Consider the following 25056-nt stretch of genomic DNA (forward strand, 5'->3'; position numbering starts at 1 on the left):
CTTCTGGAGAATCTGTTTTACTTGATGGAAAAACATGACGTGGAACCTTAAATTCTCCAAACACTTTACAATACCATCATTCTTTGGTGAATCTACCCCTTGGGAAATCAATGCTCTGACGCATATTACAATAGTAAAAGTTAATCAGAAAATTGGTCCTTCGCGGTTATCACTGTTGAGTTGGTCTGCTCCTCACCAGAGTTTAATTTTTTGTTTCGTTTTTGTTGAGGTACAGTGAAATTTTTTTCGTTCATAAGGTCATTGGGTTATAAGTGATAGGAGCAGAATTAGGTATCAAGTTTCAAGTATCTTCCGCCAATCAATCATGGCTGATCTATCTCTCCCTCCTAACCCCATTCTCCTGCCTTCTCCCCATAACTCCTGAAACCCGTGCTAATCAAGAATATATCTATCTCTGCCATAAAAATGTCTATTGCCTTGGCCTCCACAGCCTTCTGTGGCATTGGATTGCATGCTATTCAGTCAGCGGAGATGTATAATCGAGCCGTCCACAGTGTACAGGATAAAGGGAATAAAGTTTAGAGCAAGATAAAGTCCAGTAAAGTCTGATTAAAGATAGGCCGAGGGTTCTCCAATGTGGTAGATGGCAGGTCAGGACTGATCTTTAGCTGGTGATAGTTGTCTGATAACAGCTGGAAGAAACTGTCCCTGAATCTGGAAGTATGCGTTTTCACATTTCTTTACATCTTGCCTAATGGGAGCGGGAAGAAGCGGGAGCGTCCAGGGTGAGACTCATCTTTGATTATGGTCGTGACCTTGCTGTGGCAGCACAAAGTGTAGATGGAGTCAATGGAAGGCAATCTGACGAAAAGATTCTGACTTGAAACTTAATCTATTCCTTTTCTCCAGAAAAGCTGCCTGACCCGCTGAGTTACTCCGGCATATTGTATCTGTCAATGGAAAGGAGGTTGTTTGTAGAGTTAAAGGGCTATTAATTCAAATTTGATTCTGGATCTTGAGCACATGATTGAATGCAAAAATGCAGGGCAATATCTAGTTGGCTGGTTTGCGGAGCTCTGCATAATGGATGGATGATTCTGCCTTCCTTTGGTGGGAATTGTACAGTGGGATCAACCTACAAAATACCAGGAAACTTCTCCTGACATGTCCTGAGTATAACAGCTGGCAAGTCGTGTTGCAGCTTTATAAGGCTAGTTTAGAGGGATTTTTGTTTAGCGTGGAAACAGGCCTCTCACCCCACCGAGTCTGCTCCAACCTTCTATCATCGCGTACACTAGTTCTGTTCTACACACACACTAGGGACAACTTACAGAAGCCAATTAACCTACAAACCTGCACGTTTGTGGAAGAATATGCGGTCACAGGGAAAACATGCAAACTCCACGCAGAAAGTACCCAAGGTCAGGACCGAACCTGGGTCACTTGAGCTCTGAGGCAGTGGGTCCACCCGCTGTGCCACCGGGCCACCGATGTGGTAGCATCTTTTCCAGTTGCCTGTTTATGAAATGGCAGCTGCAAAGCTGCAATGAGTGACGTTTAGTTTAGTTTGGACATACAGTGTGGAAAACAGGCCCATCGCCCGTTGAATCCGTGCCGACCAATGATACCCGCACACTTACACTATCCTACACACACTGGGGACAATTTTCAGTTTTTACTAAGCCAATTAGCTTACAAACCTGTACGTCATTGGTGTACAAACGTCACTGAGCCTACAATCTCTGTACAGACAGCCCTTAGTCAGGATTGAACCTGGGTCTCTGACGCTGTAAGGCAGCAACTCTACCGCTGCGCCACTGTGCCACCACTGTGTCTTTGTGACTACTACATTACAACAATGACTGCACATCTAAAGCACTTTATTAGCTGTAAACATTTTGGAATGGTAAAAGACAAGAAAAAAAACAGTACCTTTCTAACGTTCAGATGGGAACTGCCAGCTCTAAATCCTGGAAGTCCCTATCCAACAGCTGTATGGTTTACTGGGTTGGTTCACCATCAGTGTTTTGAGAGCAATCAGTAATGTGCCAATGCGTTCAGAGTTCATGATTGAAGAAGTACAATAAAACATTTCCAGTCCTTAGACTGTTGTTTTCCGGCCAAAAACAGCACAAAGGCTCAGAGGCCAAGACTCTTGTTGCTGCCAAGAAATCAGAGACTGCAGGAAGTGTGGCGGAGCACTTGCCCATTTAGCACCAATGGCGCTGAAGTGGAAATGGTAGAGAGCTTTACGTTCCCTGCCGTGAATATTACCAATGATCTATTGTGGACCGCCACAACATTGATGTGACAGCCAAGAAGGCACACCAAACACCTCTACTTCCTCAAGAGACATTCGGCATGTCTCCAGTGACTCGTACAAACTTCTACAGATGCACCATAGAAAGCATAGCATGTGTAGGAAGGAGCTGTAGATGTTAGTTAAGACACAAAGTGCTGGAATAACTCAGTGGGTCAGGCAGTATCTCTGGAGAAAAAGGATGGGTGATATTTCAGGTCAGAACCCTTCTTCAGACTGGAACCCAGTCTGAAGAAGGGTTCCGACCCGAAACATCACCTATCCTTTTTCTACAGAAAAGCTGCCTGACCCATTGAAAGCATTCTGTTGGGTTACATCACAACTTGCATTTGCTTCACAGCTTGGTTTGGGAGCAGCTCTGCCCAAGTTATGGATGTAGCCCTATCCATCACATAGACCTGATCCTCCACCATTGAATCCATCTGCCCTTCACGCTACAATGGAAAAGCAGCCGACATAACCAAAGTCTTCTCTCACTCCTTCTCTCCAGAGATGCTGCCTGTCCGGCTGAGTTACTCCAGCATTTTGTGTCTATAATCAAAGACTTGTCCTACCCTGGCCATGTAAATTGCTCATTTCTAAGCTTCCCCTCAGTCTAGTTTCAGTAAAAACACTGAATCAAGCACTTGAAACAACTAATTTTTATTTTAACAAAAGCGCATTACAGTTCAACTACTGTACCTATCCCACCACGCGTTCAATTTTCGTATTTGCCTGTTCAAGCCCTTTAGGCCTCGCTCAGACAGAGACACTCCAGAAGTTCACGCAGTTCCAAGTGCTCTCCCAGAAGATCAACCCTGGTCCTCGTGGTAGCGGACTTTTATGTCCCGGGACCTCGAGGGGCCGAACCACATGGGGTTGGTCTCTTAATAATCTAATTACAGATATTGATTCACCCCATACATAACAGACATTAACCTAACCCAATAATAAAGCAACTCAATACATTGTATTCAAACCGGACTTCGCAAGGAAGCCAATTTAGAAACATTTACTCTGATCTGCCAGAAACCCAGACAAGGCTCAATACCTCATCCAATCAACACTCGGCAAAGTTGAACTCTGCAACAGTATTTACAATTATTTACAAGGTGTATGTCTGGTTTGCTGCCATTCAATCCAATCTATGCATTTTGCACCTAATTAACAGGGTCTACAGATGTTCTTATTCTTTTCTTGCAAACTGTACCTAGGCTCTGGACACACTGGCACCACTCCGTAGCTTGTCCCAGCTCTGCAGAGAGCAATTCCAAATTGACCAAATCTCCCAGCAGCCCTGAAGCTTTTACCCCATTTTGAAGTCCTAGACTCTCCAATTTAGCCAGGATTAACATTCCTTCTTTTTTTTTAATCATATATGATAACCCATCATTTATGATAACCAAAATGGCTCAATAATCAGCTAACCAGATATACATAAGTGTGCTTTACATTTTCCATCTATCAGCAACACAAGATGATGATGTTTCTTTCCAGAATCCTGTCAAGTGTCCCGAGTTTTCATGGGCATAACTTCACAAGTTCTGTCTGAAGAGTCTTCACCTCCTGGGTTTTTGCGTGGGCGCGAATTCCCTACATTCGTGTTGCTGCCCAGTCGTCCATCACCTTCCACAGTCGAACCTAAAACCTAAAAATTCTGAAAAACTTGGGACAAAGCAAGTTACCATCATGCACTCATGCTTTCCCATACATTCTCTATAGTTCTGCAATACTATCCCTATTCGAACCTATTATATTACCCTATCATTAGATCCCTATTCCTATTCTGTTCCCCAATACACTCTATACTTGCTTTGTCCCAATACACTCTATATTATTCTCGGATCGACACTAATTATCCTTCTTCATACTCACACGATATTATAATATGTATATCTGATGACGGGTAATCATGTAAATTTCAGCTGGGTTCAGTCCAGATTTTCCTACAGGCATGACTCTAATTTAAAGCAAACGATGATAAATGGTCCATTTCAACCAAATTCAGTCTCAGCCTTCAATATACTATTTCAAATTTTAGTGTCCATCCCATCCTTTTCATTCCACAACATTGTAGCCGAAAATACAATTCCATTCCAATTCCTGTGGAATTCCCAGCTGTTCAAATTTAAACAATCAATTTCCCTCTCGAAGTCACTACCTAACTCGAAGTCCAACTAACCATTGAATTCTTAATCTTTCATTTTACAGGGACTACTTTTCTTGCAGGAGATCCACCTTTCCCTTGTTCTGAGTGTTTCCCTTCATCTCCTCTCCTTACCACTGCCTGGAGGTCGATCTACTTTATCTATTTTTAGTTCCAATCCAAGTTTAAAGCCCTGTCCCACGGTACAAGTTCATTCCAAGAGTTCTCCCAAGTTTGCCCTGATTCAAACTCGGAGATTTACAGTAATGGCCACTCAAGTTGAAAAATCTTCACGAGTCTTCCCATGCTTACCTGCCATTAGCGAGTCTTCCTGAGTACCTGCCGTTAGCGCTAAGAGACGTCCCCGAACTCCGATATACCTGCTACGTTCATTCTCCGTGCTAACCACGAGTTTGATGTTTTTAAAACTCGGCAGAGCTCTTGGTATGAACTCGTACCGTGGGACAGGGCTTTTAGCGATCGCTTTTTCCCAACCAGCCACTCCTTATTCGCATTCCGATCCTCAAAATATTTTCTCCATAACCCTATTAATTCTTTTGCACTTTCGTTATTACTATGCTGCCAAATGATTCGTTCTATGTATTTTATCCCTCTCACTGTTCTAATTCCTCCCGGCGGCCATAGCTTATTTCCTAATTTTTTATTTAATGCTCCGGATAAATTTCTTAATTTCTCTGCCTTGTGAGGAAACTCATTAAACATTAGTTGCAATGGGCTCTTTTCCTCTTCTGGTACATCTCTTTCTACATTATTCCCCATGCTTCCAAACACCTGAAACTAAATTTTTGAATCCTTCTTTTTTACCCCAAAATTTACACAGCTCGCTCCTCGACAATGGCTAATGGTTCAAAACGATCGCAGCCTTGCAACTCGTTACTCCTTTGCTCCACAAATCCTATTCACTTATTCGAATTCTTCTTCTATCTCCCACGATTCCACACACTTTCAACCTTATAACTTTCTCAATCCACAGTCACTCAAAAATCAGAGTACTTCAGGGAACAATCAAACACATCCAAACACGGTCAAACACATTCCTCCACTCATTTACTCCTCCATCAAAGCATCCAAAATGATCTTCAGACACGTAAGTAACACCTTGCACAAGCAAGATAACACGCTACTTATCACTATCAGGCATAACCACACTCCTAAATAAACCATAAACATTTGTTTATTATAAATCATGCACTCTAAGAAATCCTCCTCGTGGCACGATCGGTCAGTGGGATGACTCCTCCCCTGATGCAGCGATCGAAGGAGTACAACCCCTGATCGAACTACCCCAATTCAGATTCTTACAAAACAATCTTAAACAAGTGCGAATATTCAACTTAAACACACTCTTACTTCAAGTTTCTAAATGCGTAAACACTCGCACAAGCAGCAACACAAATGACGGTCCACGGACTTAACACGATCTAAATCTTAACTTTTAATTCTTAATACACTCTAAATTTATTTACAAACAACGAATATTTACAAAATCCGGATCCGATGACGATGATCCGAGGAGGAGGAGCCATCTTGAGGAACGGCTGCTAGCCAGCAGCCGTCCGTTTTAATTCGTTTTTTAAAAAAGTTTTTAGTGGGTCCTGTTTAGTGATGTCTGGAGATATGGACTTTTTAATGTGGGGGGTAGGGGTCAATTTTACTTCCAGGTCCCTACCTCGTCGGTGAGGCAGCTTTTTCTCCGGGCTGCCCGTCGACCCGTCCTCGTGGCCTACCAGCGGGCTTTGAGCGCCGTTTCCTGGCGGGGACCACCCAGCACCTCGGCCTCGGTGGCGGCACAGCGCTGGAGCGCTATCGCGGAGCGGAGCGGGCGATGCCTTACCTGGGTCGCCGCGCAGGATCGACGCGCTGGAGCTCCAGTGAGCTGTGACCGCCGAGATCAACACCTCCAGGCTGCGGGTCTGCGGAGCAGAGCGGGCGGCGCCGATTTCAACATTGGGAGCCTGGGAGCTCCAAACCGACGTGGCCTTATCGGCTTCGGAAGCCGCAGTCTCCAGCTAGAAAGCGGCCATTCCAGGTGGCCCAGCCGCTGAGAGGACTCTCCCGACGCCGGGGCAAGACCACCCGGTGAGAACGGCCAGGAACATCGGGCCTCCGCAGAGGCAATTGCGGTGGCCTCAATAGGCCTGACTTTGGGGTGTACTTGGGGTTGGGGACTGGACATTGTGCCTTCCCCCACAGTGGTATCCATTGTGGGGGGATGATTTTTTGTCTGTAAGATAATCCTGTTAGTCTTTGTCCAAGATGGCTGCCGTGAAGAGAGAGTGGACGCTGGCGCGCTTTAGCTGCCGCTGCTCTCTCTTCACATTCGGTTTTTGATTTTTTGTTTTTGGACTGAATTCTGTTTTTAATTTGTGTTTCTGTGATGTCTTTATTATTTATTTTCTGATTATATGTTTATATTCCTGTTAATCTATGTAAGGTGTCCTTGAGATGTCTGAAAGGCGCCCAATAAATAAAATTTATTATTATTATTATTAATACGAAAAACTAGATTTTTACAATTTACAAAATGATTTAAAGCACTAGCGCACAGTTCACGAACACTCGATCTCTACGCCGCGTCATGCTGTTATCACGCAGTGAACCTCTCCCTCTTATACTAAAGATTTTCCCCTTCCTAGTTTACTCTTACTTGAGGGGTACTACTCCTTAAAGACTACTTTTCATCCCGAATGTTACTATCCCTCTGCTAAAACTGACTTCTATAGGGGGACCTCTATCTTTTCTACTTTTCATCAAGTAAATCAGGTTCCCATCTCTCAGGTACTCTTCGCTATCAGGTACTAGTCAACTATCGACCAGAGGGTTACTATTCACTGTTGATCAGCCGCTATTCGGAATCTATCACAGACATGCACCAACTCTGAGGTTCTATGTACAGGAATTCGAATTCCACCTTACTGGCAGAACTTCAATATGAAATTCATTATTTGAAAATTTGGCTTTGCAAATATAGACTCGAACTTGAACTCCTAATTTTTGTGCGTATCTCTTCTACTACACAGGCTCTCGAATCAAACTAAAATTGCCCAGTTGAATTATTGAACGGACTGGAGTATTCCAGCCAATCTATACTCTGTCCATCCAAGCCCAGTACCTTCTCGAGGTTCTTCGTCCATCACTTCAGGGAGAGACTCAGATACCTTCACACAGACACTCCTCTCTGCTGGGCACAGAGGATCCAGTGCCTAGCCACTTCGTGTTGTGAGTTATCGATGCCGATTTTCAGAGCGCACCTTTTCAATTTGCGCTCCCGGCAAATATCCGATCGAAGGCGAAGGTTCGACAACGGATGCTGTCTGTACCGGTGTTGTTGTTCGTTCTCCCCGTGACCACGTGCGTTTAATCCGAGATCTTCGGTTTCCTCCCACACTCCAAAGTCGTATAGGTTTGTAGGTTAATTGGCTTGGTATAAGTGTAAATTGTCCATAGTGTGTGTAGGATAGTGTTAGTATGCGGGTTGTTGCTTGGTGCAGACTCAGTGGGCCGAAGGGCCTGTTTCCGTGCTGTATCTCTCAACTAAAAACTAAACTAAACCAAATGGGCTTTGTATTATGATGTGAGGGAGAGTGAGGAGGTGCTTGATTTATTTTCATATGCACAAGTACAGTGAGGTAAAGGTACAATGAAAACCTTGCACGCAGTCTCATTATGGATACTGACAGTCAAATATACAAAAATATATATTACTAGATTAAGTGGGACCCGTTGGGTCCCATGTTCACACGGGAGGGCTGGTCCCCTAACACAATATTCCACCTCTCCACCAATTCCAATATTGGTGACCAGTGGGGGGGGGGGGGGGGGGGAGGAGGGGGGGGGGGTTTGGAGTGCTAGTATGGGTGTTATGGGCCGAAGGAACTGGTTTCCAGAGGGCTAGAATGGACATTGTGAGCCGAATGGATTATTGGGGTGGCAACTCCATCACTCAGGCGTGGTGGGTTGGCAGCTCAGTCACTCAGGCCTGGTGGGCTGGCAGCTCAGTCACTCAGGCCTGGTGGACTGGCAGCTCAGTCACTCAGGGCTGGTGGGCTGGCAGGTCAGGCACTCAGGCCTGGTGGGCTGGCGGCTCAGTCACTCAGGTCTGCTGGGCTGGCAGCTCAGTCACTCAGGCCTGGTGGGTTGGCAGCTCAGGGCTGGTGGGCTGGCAGATTAGTCACTCATGGCTGGTGGGCTGGCAGTTAACATGGCTTTTCCTTGAAATTCCATTTCAAGCAGAGTGCTGGCCACCAAATTCAATTTCATAGCATTTCAAGCCGAGTGCAGGCCACCAAATTAAATTTCATAGCATTTCAAGCCGAGTGCAGGTCCGCAAATTCAATTTCACAGCATTTCAAGCTGAGTGCAGACCAGCAAATTCAATTTCATAGCATTTCAAGCCGAGTGCAGGCCAGCAAATTCAATTCCATAGCATTTCAAGCCGAGTTCAGGCCAGCAAATTCAATTTCATAACATTTCAAGCCGAGTGCAGGCCAGAAAATTCAATTTCATGGCATTTCAAGCCGAGTGCAGGCCAGCAAAGTCAATTTCAGGCATTTCAACCTAACAAATCATTTATTGCAAGTACATTGCAGACTCACAGTTCAGTTGATTCACAGCTTAGAATCAGTCATGGACTCTCCCTCACAAACTTCCAGAGTGACTGACTCACGTCCAAGTCCTGTCCGCCCGGAAGGGGCGTTACCTTCATCGTGGTGATTGACAGGCGAGAGGACCAATCAGCTAATCTCAAGATTTTTTAAACACTCATACCTTTTTTATTTTTCATCGATCGGAAAAATCCTCAGGGCTCCTCAGCGCAGGAGGACTGTGAGTAAGATGGCCAAAAATCATTGTGATATATGGTAGCGTTTTTTTCTAAAATCAATATAAAGCGCAGAAAGGAAGTGGTCTTGAGACTTTTAGTTATATAGATAATTTTAATACACGTGAAATTTTTTAAAGAATATCAGCAAGACAATGGAGATCGTAATGAGCTTCAGGAAGTGAAGTCCACTTACCCTGGTAGACATTGACGGTGGCGAAGCAGAGATGGTTGAAATCTTCAAGCTCTTAGGAGTAAATATCACCAGCAACTTGTCCTGGACCAACCATATTGAACAATGGCCATGATAGCACACCAACATCTCTATTTCTTTGGAAGGCTCAGGAAGTTTGGCATGTCCCCTACAACTGTCACCAACTTCCACAGATACTCCGTAGAAAGCATTTTATTGGGATGCATCAGTTTGGTTTGGGAAAAGCTTCATCCAAGGCTGCAAGAAATTGCAGAGAATTGTGGAAGCAGCCCAGACCATCACACAAACCAACCTGCCTTTCATTGACTCCATCTGCACTTCATGCTGCCTCAGCGAGGCCACCAGCATAATCAAGGATGTATTACTCCAGTCACTCCATCTTCTCCCCTCTCCCAATAGGCAAGAGGTATAGAAGTGTGAAAACGCACACCTCCAGATTCAGGGATAGTTTCTTCCCAGCTGTTATCAGGCAACTGAACCATCCTATCAACAACTAAAGAGCGGGTTTGAGCTACTATCTACCCCATTGGAGACCCTTGGACTACCTTGAATTGGACTTTACTGGACTTGATCTTGAACTAACCATTAGTCACTTTGTCATATATTCGTACACCGTGGACGGCTCGATTGTAATTATGTTGAATGTTTCTGCTCACTGGTTTGCACGCTACAAAAGCTTTCAACTTAGTGCGGCATGAGGGTGCCTTTCAGTGCCAGACAGCTGGGTTCGATCCTGTCTATGGGTGCTGTCTGTACGAATTTGCTTGATCTCCCTGTGACCGTGTGGGTTTTCTCTGGGGTCTCTAGTTTTCGCCCATGCTTACAAAGGCGTGCAGGTTTGTAAGTGAATTGGCTTTGGTAAAATTGCAAATTGTCCCCCGTGTGTAGGATTGTGTAAGTGTACGGGGTGATCGCTGGTTGGCGTGGGCATGGTGGGCCTATTACCGCGCTGTATCTCTAAAGTTTAACGTCTACGATACTGCCTGACCTGCTGAGTTACTCCAGTGCTCTGTGTCTTCTTCCTGACTGATCTGTTTCCTTGGATACTCAGTTTAACCCCCTTGATATCCGTGGCAAGAACAGGTGTAAGCTTCCTATTGTTCATCGTGGTGCTTCTGGCATGTATTCAGATATTTCACAGCTCTGTCACCCGGCACCAAGCCGCAGTTTAATTTGAACGCATTTTAATGAGGGAAATTTAGCCATTGCCTCTTCACGTCTGACAACCACTTAGGTACTTTGAGAATTTGATTTGTTTTCACATAATATTATCATAGGGCTGTCTAATGGTTCTGCACACACACACACTCGTAATATTCATTTGAAATTAAGATCGTGGTAACTGTTCCTCGATGAATTGGTATTGATATTGGTTAATTAATGTCACGTATAGATACAGTGAAAACCATTTAGCTGAACACATACGCTCAGTCTGCTTAGGCCTATGGGATCTAATCTAACTTAATGGTCGCCAAACTTTTTAACTCCTCCTCTTATTCCCACATTGACCTTTCTGTCCTGGGCCTCCTCCACTGTTAGAGTGAGGCCACATGCAAATTGGAGGAAAAGCACCTAATTAGTCGCTTGGGCAGCTTACACCTCAGCGATATGAATGCTGATTTCTCTAATTTTAAGTAACTTCATCTCATACTCCCCTCCTCTCTCCCTCCTTGCACCCTTCCCCTTTCCTAGTCATTTTACCAGTTCCACAGTTCTCCACATTGTTTCTCTTGCGATCACACCTTCCATTGACAACAATGGACCTACCCGGGTCCCCTGCCTGAGTTCATTTGTGGCCGGCCCTGATTGGTGTCCTGGTCTTTTATCGCGGCCAATGCCACACCCCACCCCCCCACACCGTACTTTCAGTCTGAATAAAGATTCTGACTCGAAATGTCACCCATCCTCGCACATTCTTTGGGAGGAGGTGAGGAGGGAAAGATTTAATAGGAACTTGAGGGTTAACATTTTCACACAAAAGGTAGTGGGTGTATGGAACAAGCTGCCAGAGGAGGTAGCTGAGGCAGGTACTATTGAAATGTTCAAGAAACATTTAGACAAGTACATGGATAGGACAGGTTTAGAGGAATTTGGGCCAAATGCAGGCAGGTGTGACTAGTGTAGATGGGACATGTTGGTCGGCATGGGGAATTTGAGCCAAAGGGTATGTTTCTATGCTGTATGTCTCTATGCTTCCATCTCCGGAGGAGAACTTAGATTTCATAATGATAGTCATACAGCACAGAAACAGGCCCTTTGGCCCAATTTGCCCATGCTAACTAAGATGCCTCATCTGCACGAGTCCCACTTGCCCATGCTCATATCCCTGTAAACCTATCCTATCCATCGACTTGTCCAAATGTTGTTTAAAAGTTGTTATAGTACCTGACTCCTGGGGCTCGGAGGCTCCAGCAACGCAGCCGCAGGTCCAGTGGACTGGGACATCGGGAGCTCGTGGGTCCGGGGGGAGAGAGAGACCGCTTCCCGGAGCTCCCGCAACGCGACTTCTCCATCCGTGTCGCGGGGTTGGAACGACCCGGAGCGGGGACGTACATCGCCCGGCGCGGCTTCATGGCCGTGGGACATTCCAGCGCCCGCCGGGGGCTCCAACTTCGAGACTTCTAGACCGGGAGCGGGGCCGTAAATCGCCCGGCACGGCCTAAAATGGCCATGGGACTTATCATCGCCCGCCTGGGGCTTGGACATCGGGAGAGACATGGAGAACAGGGGAGAGAAAAGACTTTTGCCTTCCATCACAGTGGGTTCACTGTGATGGATGTTTGTGTGAACTTAATTGTGTGTATGTCCGTAGGACATTGTTTTTGTTTGTATGGCTGTGGAAACAAAATTTCGTTTGAGTCTCACTGGGGCTCAAATGACAAATAAATTTGTATTGTATTGAATCAACTAAATTCCCTGGCAGCTCGTTACATACACCCACCACCCTCAGAGAAGTTGCCCCTCGGGTTCCTATTAAATCTTTCCCTTAAATGTTGTGATCCTCGTCTTATCGAGTCCATACACAAGATTAGAAGTTGTTCAGCCAGAGCTGAACACACTTCTCGGCATCTGCATACAATAGTGTCTGTCTTGCGCTTCTTGTGCTTCCTGTGCTTGGTGGTGGTGGAAAGATTGGTGGAAATAGGGCCGCAACGTGAACGCTCTTTTGTTGACTCCAATGTTGTGATAGTACCTGCCTCAACTACCTCCTAGATACATAGATACATAGAAAATAGATACAGTGGTAGGCTCCAGTACAAGCTGTTCTAAGAATTTATCTTGGAAGCACTCTACAAACCCCTTTTCTTGGGGTCCAGTAGCAACCTCCTCTAGCAGCTTGTTCGATATATCTATCATCCTTTGTGTGAAAACGTTGTCCCTCAAGTTCCTATTAAATCTTTCACTTTTCCCCTTAAACCCGTGCACCCTGGTTCTTTATTTCCCTACTCCGGGTAAAAGATTCTGCGTATTTACCCGATCTATTCTCCTCATGATTTTATACACCTCTATAAGACCACCCCTCAGCCTGCTGTGCTTCAAGGAATAAAGTCCAAGCACAATAGAATTTTACTGAGCAAGAAATTATACAAGGATTGAATGTGGCTGTTTGACACTAAAAGTGGATTATACCGTCGTATGTATGTAATGCAGCCAAATTTACTGCTTCTCACTATCCCAGCCTGCGGGAATATGTCGGCTTTAGCTTTTTGCCCTTGTCCTCAATTCCAGCATGATAATCCTCACTGATTCCTACAAGGCGAGAGAGTAGAAGGGGTCACTTTGTATATGTGTCAAGCATTTCCATTGGGAGCATAAGACACATTCTACAGCTCATGTCCTCGTGTTATAGAGTGGTACGACAGAGAAACAGGCCCTTCAACAACTGTGTTCTTACCAGCCAACAAGTAATCATCCACGCTAATTCCAGCTACCACCATGTTGCCCCTAGCCTTCCATGGTTTAATAATTCACATATTTAGATACCTATTAAAGGCTGTAAGAATTTCCATGAAGGTTTAGGAAGTTCAGCATGTCCCCAACAACTCTCACCAACTTCTACGGATGCGTCGTAGAATGCACTTTATCGGGATGGATCACAACGTGGTTTGGGAACAGCTCCATCCAAGACCACAAGAATTTGCAGAGGATTGTGGACGCAGCCCAGACCATCACACAAACCAACCTCCCTTCCATTGACTCAATTTCCACTTCACACTGCCACCAGCATAATCAAGCACCCAGGTCACTCTCTCTTCTCCCCTCTCCCCATCAGACAAGAGGCATAGAAGTATGAAAATGCACACTTCCAGATTCAGAGACAGTTTCTTCACAGCTGTTATCAGGTAACTGAACCATCCTATTGACAACTAGAGAGCGATCCTGAGCTACGGTCTCAACCCGAAATATCACCTATCCATGTTCTCCAGAGATGCACCCTGATAAGCTGTTACTTTGTGTCATTTGGGATTAACCCGCATCTGCAGTTGTTTGCATCTACAAGCAACTTGGGCAGTCACGGTGGTGCAGCGGTAGAGTTGCTGCCTTACAGCAAATGCAGCACTGGAGACTCTGGTTCGATCCCGACTATGGGTGCTGTCTGCACGGAGTTTGTACGTTCTCCCCGTGACCTGCGTGGGTTTTCTCCGAGATCTTTGTTTTCATCCCACACGACAAAGATGTCCAGGTTTGTAGGTTATTTGGCTTGGTAAATGTAAAAAAAAATTGTCCCTAGTGGGTGTACGATAGTGTTAATGTGCAGGGATCGCTGGTCGGCGCGGACCCGATGGGCCGAAGAGCCTGTTTCCACGCTGTATCTCTAAAATAAAAAATGAATAAACTACTTATACAATGATAATACCTTACTCTGTTATAGCGGACAATATGGCCATAATGGGCACCATTCTCCCCCCAATGGTCTGTCATAACGAGAGTTTACCGTACAAAGTAGTGCAAGGTAGTACAAAAAGTATAACATTTAATGTCATATGAACAAGTACGGTGAGTTACAGGTACAATGAAACATCCAGGTTCCAGCAGCATCGCTGGCATTTAGACATGGACAACACACAAAAACATGTATTGCACACAACGTACATAAATTCTACTAGACTGTGAAAGGAATAATATTCTGTAGTCAGTGGTGGTCTGTAGTGTTCCGTTACTGAGGTAGGATTAGGGGATTCTAAACCGGTTCAAGAACCTGATGACTGTCAGAACGTAGCTGTTCCTGAACCTGGTGGCCTGGGATTTCAGGCTTCTGTACCTTCCGCCCTATAGTAGCAGCGAGAGGCGGGCTCGGCCCTCTTCAACAATGTTCTATAGTTCGATGGTGCTTTTATTGTCACATGTGCAAGCACACAATGAAAATCCACTACAGTATTCCCATTCCCAAGCATCCTCGTACAGAAATTGTCTACTTTCTGCTACTAAATAGCCATGTGTTGACTCCATTTTCAAAGACCATTCCGCACTCTAGTTCCAGGCCATACTGCAACCAGTCAGGATATTTTCTACATTGCCTCCATTGAGTGAGGAGGGACCCGTGCTGCAGATAGGGAGGAGAGCCATTGAGAGCAACCCCGTGGGGCGAAGTGGCCGCCAAGAACGAAGGGGGGACCCGGTGGGGGGTGGTTGCTGATATTAAAGAACGGTTTTAGCTGAATACACATGTAGGAGGCTGCTGAGATTGGAGAGGGGACCCGGCGATGCTGGGGGTTGCCTGCAGCCATGTGCGGCAACAGGTCTGGTTCGCCGCTGTGATCAGAAGATAAAACCGTTCGATCAACTTTGTAACTTTGTCGGCGCAGGAAATGCGGCGATTCTTGCGTACGGCCTAGATGAGGTCTGCTGTATGAATTTATCAGTATGTATGCAAAACAAAGCATTTCACTGTTCCTAGGTACCTCGGTACATGTGACAATAAAGTATAATTGAATTGAAGAAATGCTAGAGTAACTCAGCGGGCCAGGCAGCATCTCTGGAGAGAAGGAATGGGTGAGGTTTTAGGTCGAGACCCTTCTTCATTGATTCCTTGAACAGTGAGTTCAGTCCCCATTTAATTCCCATAATTGCACCATAGAGAGCATCCCATTGGCATCGCAACTTGTTTTGGCCATTTGTTCTGCTCAGGACCATAAGAAATTGCAGAGAGTTGTTGAGTAGCCCAGTACATCAGGCAAACCAGCCTCCCCCTATATTGATCTTATCAACGCATCATACTGCCTTGGGAAAACAGCCAACGTAATGAAGGATGACTCACACTCCGGTCATTCCCTCTGCTCCCCTCTCCTGTTGGACAGAAGACACAAAAATTTGATAGCACATACCACCTGATTCAGAAACGGCTTCTTCAATCAGTCTGAGGACTGCCTGACCTGCTGAGTTGCTCCAGCACTTTATGTCCTTTTGTGTAAACCAGCAACTTCAGTTCCTCGTTTCTCCAGCTTTCTTTCTGTGATCAAGCTCATAAGCGAAGGATGTAAGTCCTAAACTACCTTGTTTTGTCCTTGCACTTTTTTTCTGTACTTTCTCCATTGCTGTAACAGCATATTCTGCATTCTGCAATGGTCTGAAGAAGAGCCCCAACCCTGTCCATTCCCTCCACAGATGCTTCTTGGCCTGCTGATTTCCTCCAGAACCTAGTGGATCAGGCAGCATCTGCAGAGGGAATAGACAGAGTCGGGACCCTTCGGCAGCCAGAAACCCATCAGTCCATTTCCATCCACAGATGCTGCCCAACACGTGCTTTGTGTTTCCTCCAGCGCTTTGTGTTTTGCTCAGGATCCCAGCATCTGCAGCCTCTTGTGTGACTAGAATGCTTTTGTCCCAGCCATGTGATTAGTTTAGTTGAGTTTAGAGATACAGTGCGGAATCAGGCCCTTGGTCCACTGTCCGCGCCAACCAACGATCCCCGTACACTAATACTATCCTGCACGCTAGGGATTATTTACATTTTTTTTACCAAAGCCAATTAACCAAACCTGCACATCTTTGGAGTGTGGGAGCAAACTGTAGCACCCGGGGAAAACATGGTAGGTCACAGGGAGAACGTACAAATATCGTACGGACAGCACCGGTAGTCAGGATCGAACCCGGGTCTCTGGCTCTGTGAGGCAGCAACTCTACCGTTGCGCCACTGTGCCGTCACTGTGATTATGGCTCCAACAAACCCTACAGACAGTGGAAGAAACACACACACAGCAGTCCTGAGTGATCAACATCAGCAATGCCTTTGAAATGATCCACTTCAGGAGGAGACAATTTAAAAAGATAAATAGATTCAGGTTCGAAGAAGATACACGGGCCATTTCCTGAAAAGTTTGTAATCAAAGCACTTCATTCCATTTAGAAGAATGTTTATTTCAGGCATTATTCCTGTAATGAAAAACTTAAATTGTTAAACAAGCAAACGAGAATCGGTCACACATCCCGAACATCTGGAGTAGGGTTTCGAGCCAGCTGTAAGCAGCACGGGTCATAACTCTACTTTGCACCCATTAGTGCGAATGGTTTCTGCTCTGACTGGACTGTGTAATTTGATCATTAACTTTCAGGCTTTTATTTTTGTAAATATACCATTGCATGCTAATGACCATCTGCCACTTGTTAAATGGCCTGTTCTTTATTAAATGAATGACTTGAGCATGATACCTGCGAGTTTGAATGAGTCAGTGAGAGGCAGGCGAATGGGAATTTAATTTTCCCAATGCTAACTGGAATGTCTTATTCCAATGGGTTTAGTTGGGGTGGAATTTTTTTAAAGGTTCCAAACAAGTTTTTTGAGGCAGTGTGTAGGTGGCCCAAGAGAGACACAAAATGCAGAAATGGCAAACTGCGTTTTATCCAGTTAAATGCAAAGTTTTGCATTTTGGGAAGTCAAACTGGGGCAGCAATTTAACAGTGAACTGTAGGGCCCTGGGGAGTGTTGTAGATTAGATGGACTAGGAGTACAAGAACATAGTTCCCTGAAAATGGTGTCACAATAGACAATAGACAATAGGTGCAGGAGTAGGCCATTCGGCCCTTCGAGCCAGCACCGCCACAGATGGATAGGGTGGTGAAGAAAGCTTTTGGCATGCTGGCATTAGTAATGACTCTATGTATAGAGGTTGGGACTTTATGTGTAGGAAGGAACTGCCGATGCCGAAGGTAGACACAAAATGCCGGAGTAGCTCAGCGGGTCAGGCAGCATCTCTGGAGAAAAGGAATAGGTGATGTTATGGGTTGAGACCCTTCTTCAGACTGAGAGTTAGGGGAGAAGGAAACTAGAGGTATGAAAAGGTACAGAACCTAGATCGCCTGACTAACTAAACTAACCTAACCAACTAAACCTAATTAGACAAAACTAATCTAAACTAAACTAGAGATCAAGGATTTGATATAAGATAGACACAAAAAGCTGGAGCAACTCTGGAGAGAAGGAATGGGCGACGTTTCGGGTCGAGACCCTTTTCCAGACTCAGGAGGTGTCCAAATGGAAGTGTTAAGGGCCTGTCGCACTTGGGCGTCATTTGTGCGTCATGCAGAGGGCGCGTGAAGATTTTGTACATTCCAAAATCTTGAGGCACCACGCACGACCGCGCATCACAGCCTACGTCAACACGCACCATGCGTGCAGCACGTGCGCGGCATGTTGCGCACGCCGTGCGTCATGACGCATAAATGATGTCGCATAAATTACGCGCAAATGACGCCTAAGTGGGACAGGCCCTTTAGTTGTAATCTTCCAAATTCCTGAATTTTGGAAAGTTCCCAGTACACTGGATTTAAAAAAAAATCCATGATGAGATGTTCAAGTTCAAGTTCAAGTGAGTTTATTGTCATTTGTCCCTGATAGGACAATGAAATTCTAGCTTTGCTTCAGCACAACAGAACATAGTAGGCATTGACTACAAAACACATGAATAAATAAACTGATAATAGTAAGATTAAACGAGAACTTACCAGTTTGAAGTTTGATCTTGATTTTATGAGGAGTTACGATGAGCGATTACGTGAAGAAGGCCGTCATCCCACTTGGCGCGTCATAATTCAAAGCAGCGGTGTGGAATCACAAAACAAGTAGTTGACCATGAAGATAGTAAGATTTTGAGAACTGGAATTACCATATGACCTTGATAATATGAGGGTGGGAGCGGTGGGCATCTAATCGCTCATCGTAACTCCTCATAAAATCAAGATCAAACTTAAAACTGGTAAGTTCTCGTTTAATCTTACTATTTTACTTCGGAGACACGTGAGTGACTACGTGAAGATTTCAAAGCTCTGTGATTTCACGCCGGAACCGAATCCATGCGTAACACACTGCTTGAAGTGACCATGGATGAGTGAAAAAAGATTCATGCATTCAGGCATGACTTGGTTTGTTATGCTGATGCTTGATCATCCAATGAAAATAATAGCGACCCCTTTCATCCAGAGGAAACTATTAACAGTCAAAAAATGGAGTTGGCAAATAGCCCCGATTTGGCAACGGGTTGTATTAAAAATTGGTAAAGTATGTCCGTTTGACCATCCTGCTGCTGCTAGGATGTGGTCCAAAGTAACGTACATAATCCTATGAGCTGATGTGGTAGCAGCCCCGGTGGAGTGCGTGTTAAAATATTAGTATTGACTCCTGCATTCACCGAACTCCCGAACTTAACTTGTTATGAAATTTATATATATATTTTTTCCCACAAAACATTGTTTCGTTTGGGGCCTTAAGGCTCTAAGTGATCTAGACGTATTGTTGTGAATGTGTGACCACACATTCCCGAAGGTCCATCGGGTATGGCATGAAACTGTATGTACCTCACGCCTGGTTAGCTCTGGTTTATTAAATCAAACATAATATATAATGTTATTAACATATGTAACCACCCTGTCCAGTCGTAATGTATGTCATGACTGGACCCGTTGCACTGAGGCCAGTGCCATGAGGATTATAACCTTTTGAGAGCCGGCTTGAGATAAGGATGTAGCTGGACCCCCTGCTGAAGTAATGTTAACATTACGTCATGTCCCATACTCCCATGTTCCTGGGCCTGGGAGAACTTGTGTTTAAGATATCCTATATAATTCTGGATATCAGAGGGTGAGGCCCGACAGAATGGGTTCCACTTGCTGCAGCAAATATGATGATAAGCACGTTAGCACCGTTTAATGACACTGTAACTGAGCATTGTCAAAAACTCATATGAAACCGACCAAAAATACTGGAGTAATGCTGAATACTGCCACCATCGTGATTTCGGTAGCTTCAGCTGAGAATAGCATAGGTTTATTTGTAATGACCTATATGGTACTAGAGAGGTTAATTCTTTGCTTGTTTCAACTTCAGGAAATGCAAAGCCCAATTTGTACCGCTGATACACAGCTGCTATATTGTCAACTACATCTTGATGAAATAGAAAGCTGCTTAATAACCAACGAGGTTGTTGCAGGCTTCTGTTAATTGCATCTCTTGCTCCAGGGCGGAATCCCTTGTTAGTTGATAGTTAAATGTTAATCCCAATAATCAGTAGTTCTGATTGGTATCAACTTTAAATTTAATTGGATGGGTGGGACCCTGATTCTTCATATATAGTTTGGGCCTATAACAATTAATTTTAGCAAAACCCAGCGTTTAACATCATTCCAGATAAATGATAACTAATGTTCTTGAGCTCTGAGCAGCCCAAGCTCTGTTTGGAAATTTGGTAAATAAACCCGGGAACTGTAGTTAGCCTATTTTGCAACACTTTAACTGTTATTCTAGCCCCATCCAGGTAAATTTCAATATCTCTGGATATTCCAGTGAATGGGAACTGAATAGCATGCATCTTTGAGCTTGATGCTTGCCATATAGCTCCTATAAAACAGTTGTTAGACCGTAACAAAATTCACTATAATGAAAGTCTGTACTGCACATATGAGTTAAACCTGGATGAAGTGACATCCTCCATCTGTCACCTGTCCTGAAAGGCAATCCTTCCATCATACTGGGCCTGCCTCGAAGACAACTCCGGTCCCAATTCCAAGTCTGCTTGGAAGCTATGTATGTTGGGCAGTAAAAGTAATCACATGCTATTATCTGTTTTTAAAACCAGATCTGAAAATCATGTTGTTTTCCATTGTCATTTTGAACAAAAAACATAAGAATAAAAATTACCAACATGTAACTGGTCCACAAACCCTTGGTTTGGTAAACCCAGACCCACCTACCTCCATGGCTACCGGTGGTCTTGTGGTAAGCCCAAATAGCCGCTGATGCGGGTTCCTTTTCTCTCCTTGATTGGGGAGTAGGACTGGTAGGGAGTGTGGATTCCATGTTTCTCCTGACCTCTGCTTGGGTCTTGGTCTGAAACCTCATCATACTGAGCCTGCCTTGTAAGACAATTCTGGCCATAACTCTGAGTCTGCCTTGAAAGACGACTCTGATCATATTTCCGTGCCCAGCTTTCAAGCTACCACCGGCTTCAGTGAACTGCTTACCTCCTATGGAAGTGTTGGGTGTGTTGTCGCCTACTGATAAAGCTTTGCTTGTCATTGGTACCTTGATTAATCAGTGGCTGCAAGCTGGAGGAAGGCAGAGGGTCACGTTTCTCTGAGCTGTGAATAACACTGAACACATGTCTACTCAAATGTAAGTGCCCTTAGTGGTTCTAAAATGCTTGCAGAATGTGTCTATTGGTTCTAATCTTGCAAAAAAAGTGTCTATTGGTTCTAAAGCTTGCAAAAAAATGTCTATTAGTTCTAAAGCTTGCAAAAAAAATGTCTATTGGTTCTAAAGCTTTCAAAAAATGTCTATTGGTTCTAAAGCTTGCAAAAAGTGTCTATTGGTTCTAAAGCTTGCAAAAAGTGTCTATTGGTTCTAAAGCTTGCAAAAAGTGTCTCTATTGGTTGTAAAGCTTGCAAAAAATGTCTATTGGTTCTAAAGCTTGCAAAAAAATGACTATTGGTTCTAAAGCTTGCAAAAAAATGTCTATTGGTTCTAAAGCTTGCAAAAAAAACGTCTATTGGTTCTAAAGCTTGCAAAAAATGTCTATTGGTTCTAAAGCTAGCAAAAAGTGTCTCTATTGGTTCTAAAGCTTGCAAAAAAAAGTCTATTGGTTCTAAAGCTTGCAAAAAAATGTCTATTGGTTCTAAAGCTTTCAAAAAATGTCCATTGGTTCTAAAGCTTGCAAAAAGTGTCTCTATTGGTTCTAAAGCTTGCAAAAAATGTCTATTGGTTCTAAAGCTTGCAAAAAAAGTGTCTATTGCTTCTAAAGCTTGCAAAAAAATGTCTATTGGTTCTAAAGCTTGCAAAAAAATGTCTATTGGTTCTAAAGCTTGCAAAAAAATGTCTATTGGTTCTAAAGCTAGCAAAAAAACGTCTATCGGTTCTAAAGCTCGCAAAAAATGTCTATTGGTTCTAAAGCTAGCAAAAAGTGTCTCTATTGGTTCTAAAGCTTGCAAAAAATGTCTATTGGTTCTAAAGCTTGCAAAAAAGTGTCTATTGGTTCTAAAGCTTGCAAAAAATGTCTATTGGTTCTAAAGCTTGCAAAAAAATGTCTATTGGTTCTAAAGCTTGAAAAAAAATGTCTATTAGTTCTAAAGCTTGCAAAAAAATGTCTATTGGTTCTAAAGCTTTCAAAAAAATGTCTATTGGTTCTAAAGCTTGCAAAAATATGTCTATTGGTTCTAAAGCTTGCAAAAAGTATCTATTGGTTCTAAAGCTTGCAAAAAGTGTCTCTATTGGTTCTAAATCTTGCAAATGGTGGATTGGTTGCTTTGGCTTGAAGTTGAAAGGCACTACTTACTGCAAATGGTGGCTTGGGAGCTTTGACTTGAAGTTGAAAGGCACTACTTACCGCAAATTGTGGCTTGAAGTTGAAAGGCACTACTTCCTGCAAATGATGGCTTGGGTGTGGCTTGAAGTTGAAAGGCACTACTTACTGCAAATGGGGGGCGTGCGTGCATTGGCTTGAAGTTGAAAGGCACTATTACTGCAAATGGTGGCTTGGTTGCTTTGGCTTGAAGTTGAAAGGTACTACTTACTGCAAATGGTGGCTTGGTTGCTTTGGCTTGAAGTTGAAAGGCACTACTTGCTGCAAATGGTGGCTTGGGTGTGGCTTGGGTGTGGCTTGAAGTTGAAAGACATCACTTACTGCAATTGGTGGCATGAAGTTGAAATGCACTACTTACTGCAAATGGTGGATTGGTTGCTTTGGCTTGAAGTTGAAAGGCACTACTTACTGCAAATGGTGGCTTGAGAGCTTTGACTTGAAGTTGAAAGGCACTACTTACTGCAAATGGTGGATTGGTAGCTTTGGCTTGAAGTTGAAAGGCACTACTTCCTGCAAATGGTGGGCGTGGGTGCATTGGCTTGAAGTTGAAAGGCATTACTTACTGCAAATGGTGGCATGAAGTTGAAAGGCACTACTTACTGCAAATGGTGGTTTGGGTGCTTTGGCTTGTAGTTGAAAGCACTACTTACTGCAAACGGTGGCTTGGGAGCTTTGGTTTGAAGTTGAAAGGCACTATTACTGCAAATGGTGGCTTGGTTGCTTTGGCTTAAAGTTGAAAGGCACTACATACTACAAATGGTGGCTTGGGTGTGGCTTGAAGTTGAAAGACACCACTTACTGCAAATGATGGCTTGGGTGTGGCTTGGGTGTGGCTTGAAGTTGAAAGACACCACTTACTGCAAATGGTGGCTTGGGAGCTTTGAAGTTGAAAGGCACTACTTACTGCAAATGATGGCTTGGGTGTGGCTTGGTTGAAAGACACCACTTGCTGTAAATGGTGGCATGAAGTTGAAAGGCACTACTTACTGCAAATGGTGGCTTGGGAGCTTTGACTTGAAGTTGAAAGGCACTACTTACTGCAAATGGTGGCTTGGGAGCTTTGACGAAGTTGAAAGGCACTACTTACTGCAAATGATTGCTTGGGAGCTTTGGCCTGAAGTTGAAAGGCACTATTACTGCGAATGGTGGCTTGGTTGCTTTGGCTTGAAGTTGAAAGACACCATTTACTGCAAATGGTGGCATGAAGTTGAAAGGCACTACTTACTGCAAATGGTGGCTTGGTTGCTTTGGCTTGAAGTTGAAAGGCACTACTTACTGCAAATGGTGGCTTGGGAGCTTTGACTTGAAGTTGAAAAGCACAACTTACTGCAAATGATGGTTTGGGTGTGGCTTGAATTTGAAAGGCACTACTTACTGCAAATGGGGGCGTGGGTGCATTGGCTTGAAGTTGAAAGGCACTACTTACTGCAAATTGTGGTTTGAAGTTGAAAGGCACTACTTACTGCAAATTGTAGCTTGGGTGCTTTGGCATTAAGTTGAAAGGCACTGCAAATGGTGGCATGAAGTTGAAAGGCACTACTTACTGCAAATGGTGGCATGAAGTTGAAAGGCACTACTTACTGCAAATGGTGGCTTGGGAGCTTTGACTTGAAGTTGAAAGGCACCTCTTACTGCTAATGGTGGCTTGGGTGTGGCTTAAAGTTGAAAGGCACTACCTACTGCAAATGGTGGCTTGGATGCAATGGCTTGAAGTTAAAAGGCACTACTTACTGCAAATGGTGGCTTGGGTGCTTTGACTTGAAGTTAAAAGGCACTACTGTAAATGCACTTACTTCCTGTTTGCACTGTATATTGATTTTCGATAAAACGCTACCACTTACGGCTGTGATTATTTGGCCATCTTACTCAGTCCCCCTCCGCTGAGCAGATGCAGAGAATTCTTCCCATCAATGAAAAATAAAAGTGTTATTAGTTTTTTTTTAAATGTTGAGAATCTCTCGCCTGTCAATCACTCCATGAAAGCCACACCTTTTCCGGTGGGGGGGAGGGGTTATAAAACCCGGAAATGTGGGTGTGGCTCAGTCTCTGCAAGATGGGGGAGGGAGAGGTCACGACTCGCTGTCTTTAGTGGCTTTGCACCCTACTTCAAATGGTATGAAACTGCACTTAAATTTGGTGGTCTTGCACCCTGCTTGAAATAGAATTTCAAGGATTAGCCGTGAGTCAACTACCAGCCCACCAGCCGCGAGTGAGTGAGTTGCCAGCACAACAGGCTTGATTGACTGAGACGCCAGCCCAAGAATCCATTTGGCACACAATTTGCATACTAGCCCTCTGGAAACCAGTCCCTTCAGCCCACAACACCCATACTAGCGCTCCAGAAAGCCCCCCCAACTGGCCACCAATATTAGAATTGGTGGAGAGGTGGAATATTGCGTTGGATGACCAGCCCTCCTGTGTGATGCTGGGACCCAACGGGTCCCATTTAGTCTAGTGTAGGAGATAATCCTCTCCATCCGGAATCCTCCTGGCCCGACTTGTTTGCGGGCTTTCTCCTTGCGCTCCCTTCCTCAGAGCGAGAGATCAAATTGTGGCAAACCCTCCAATTGGGTTTGCCTGGGTACTCCTGGCCCGTATGTTTAAATGTATGGGCCTCTTCCATGCTGTCCCCTCCGCAGAGCGGGAGATATAATTTTCGGTACTAACCTCCAACGGCTGTCTTGATGCTGTCGGCATCAGTCCGATGCTGCTGGCTCCACTGCCAGCGATTCGAGAGGCGAATTTCGACCGCCACCCGCTACTCGCACTGCCGTGGTCTCTGTTGCGGGTCCCGCGGTCCGTTTCCGG

This window comes from Amblyraja radiata, chromosome 4, assembly GCF_010909765.2.
Source record: "Amblyraja radiata isolate CabotCenter1 chromosome 4, sAmbRad1.1.pri, whole genome shotgun sequence".
Lineage (NCBI taxonomy): Eukaryota > Metazoa > Chordata > Chondrichthyes > Rajiformes > Rajidae > Amblyraja > Amblyraja radiata.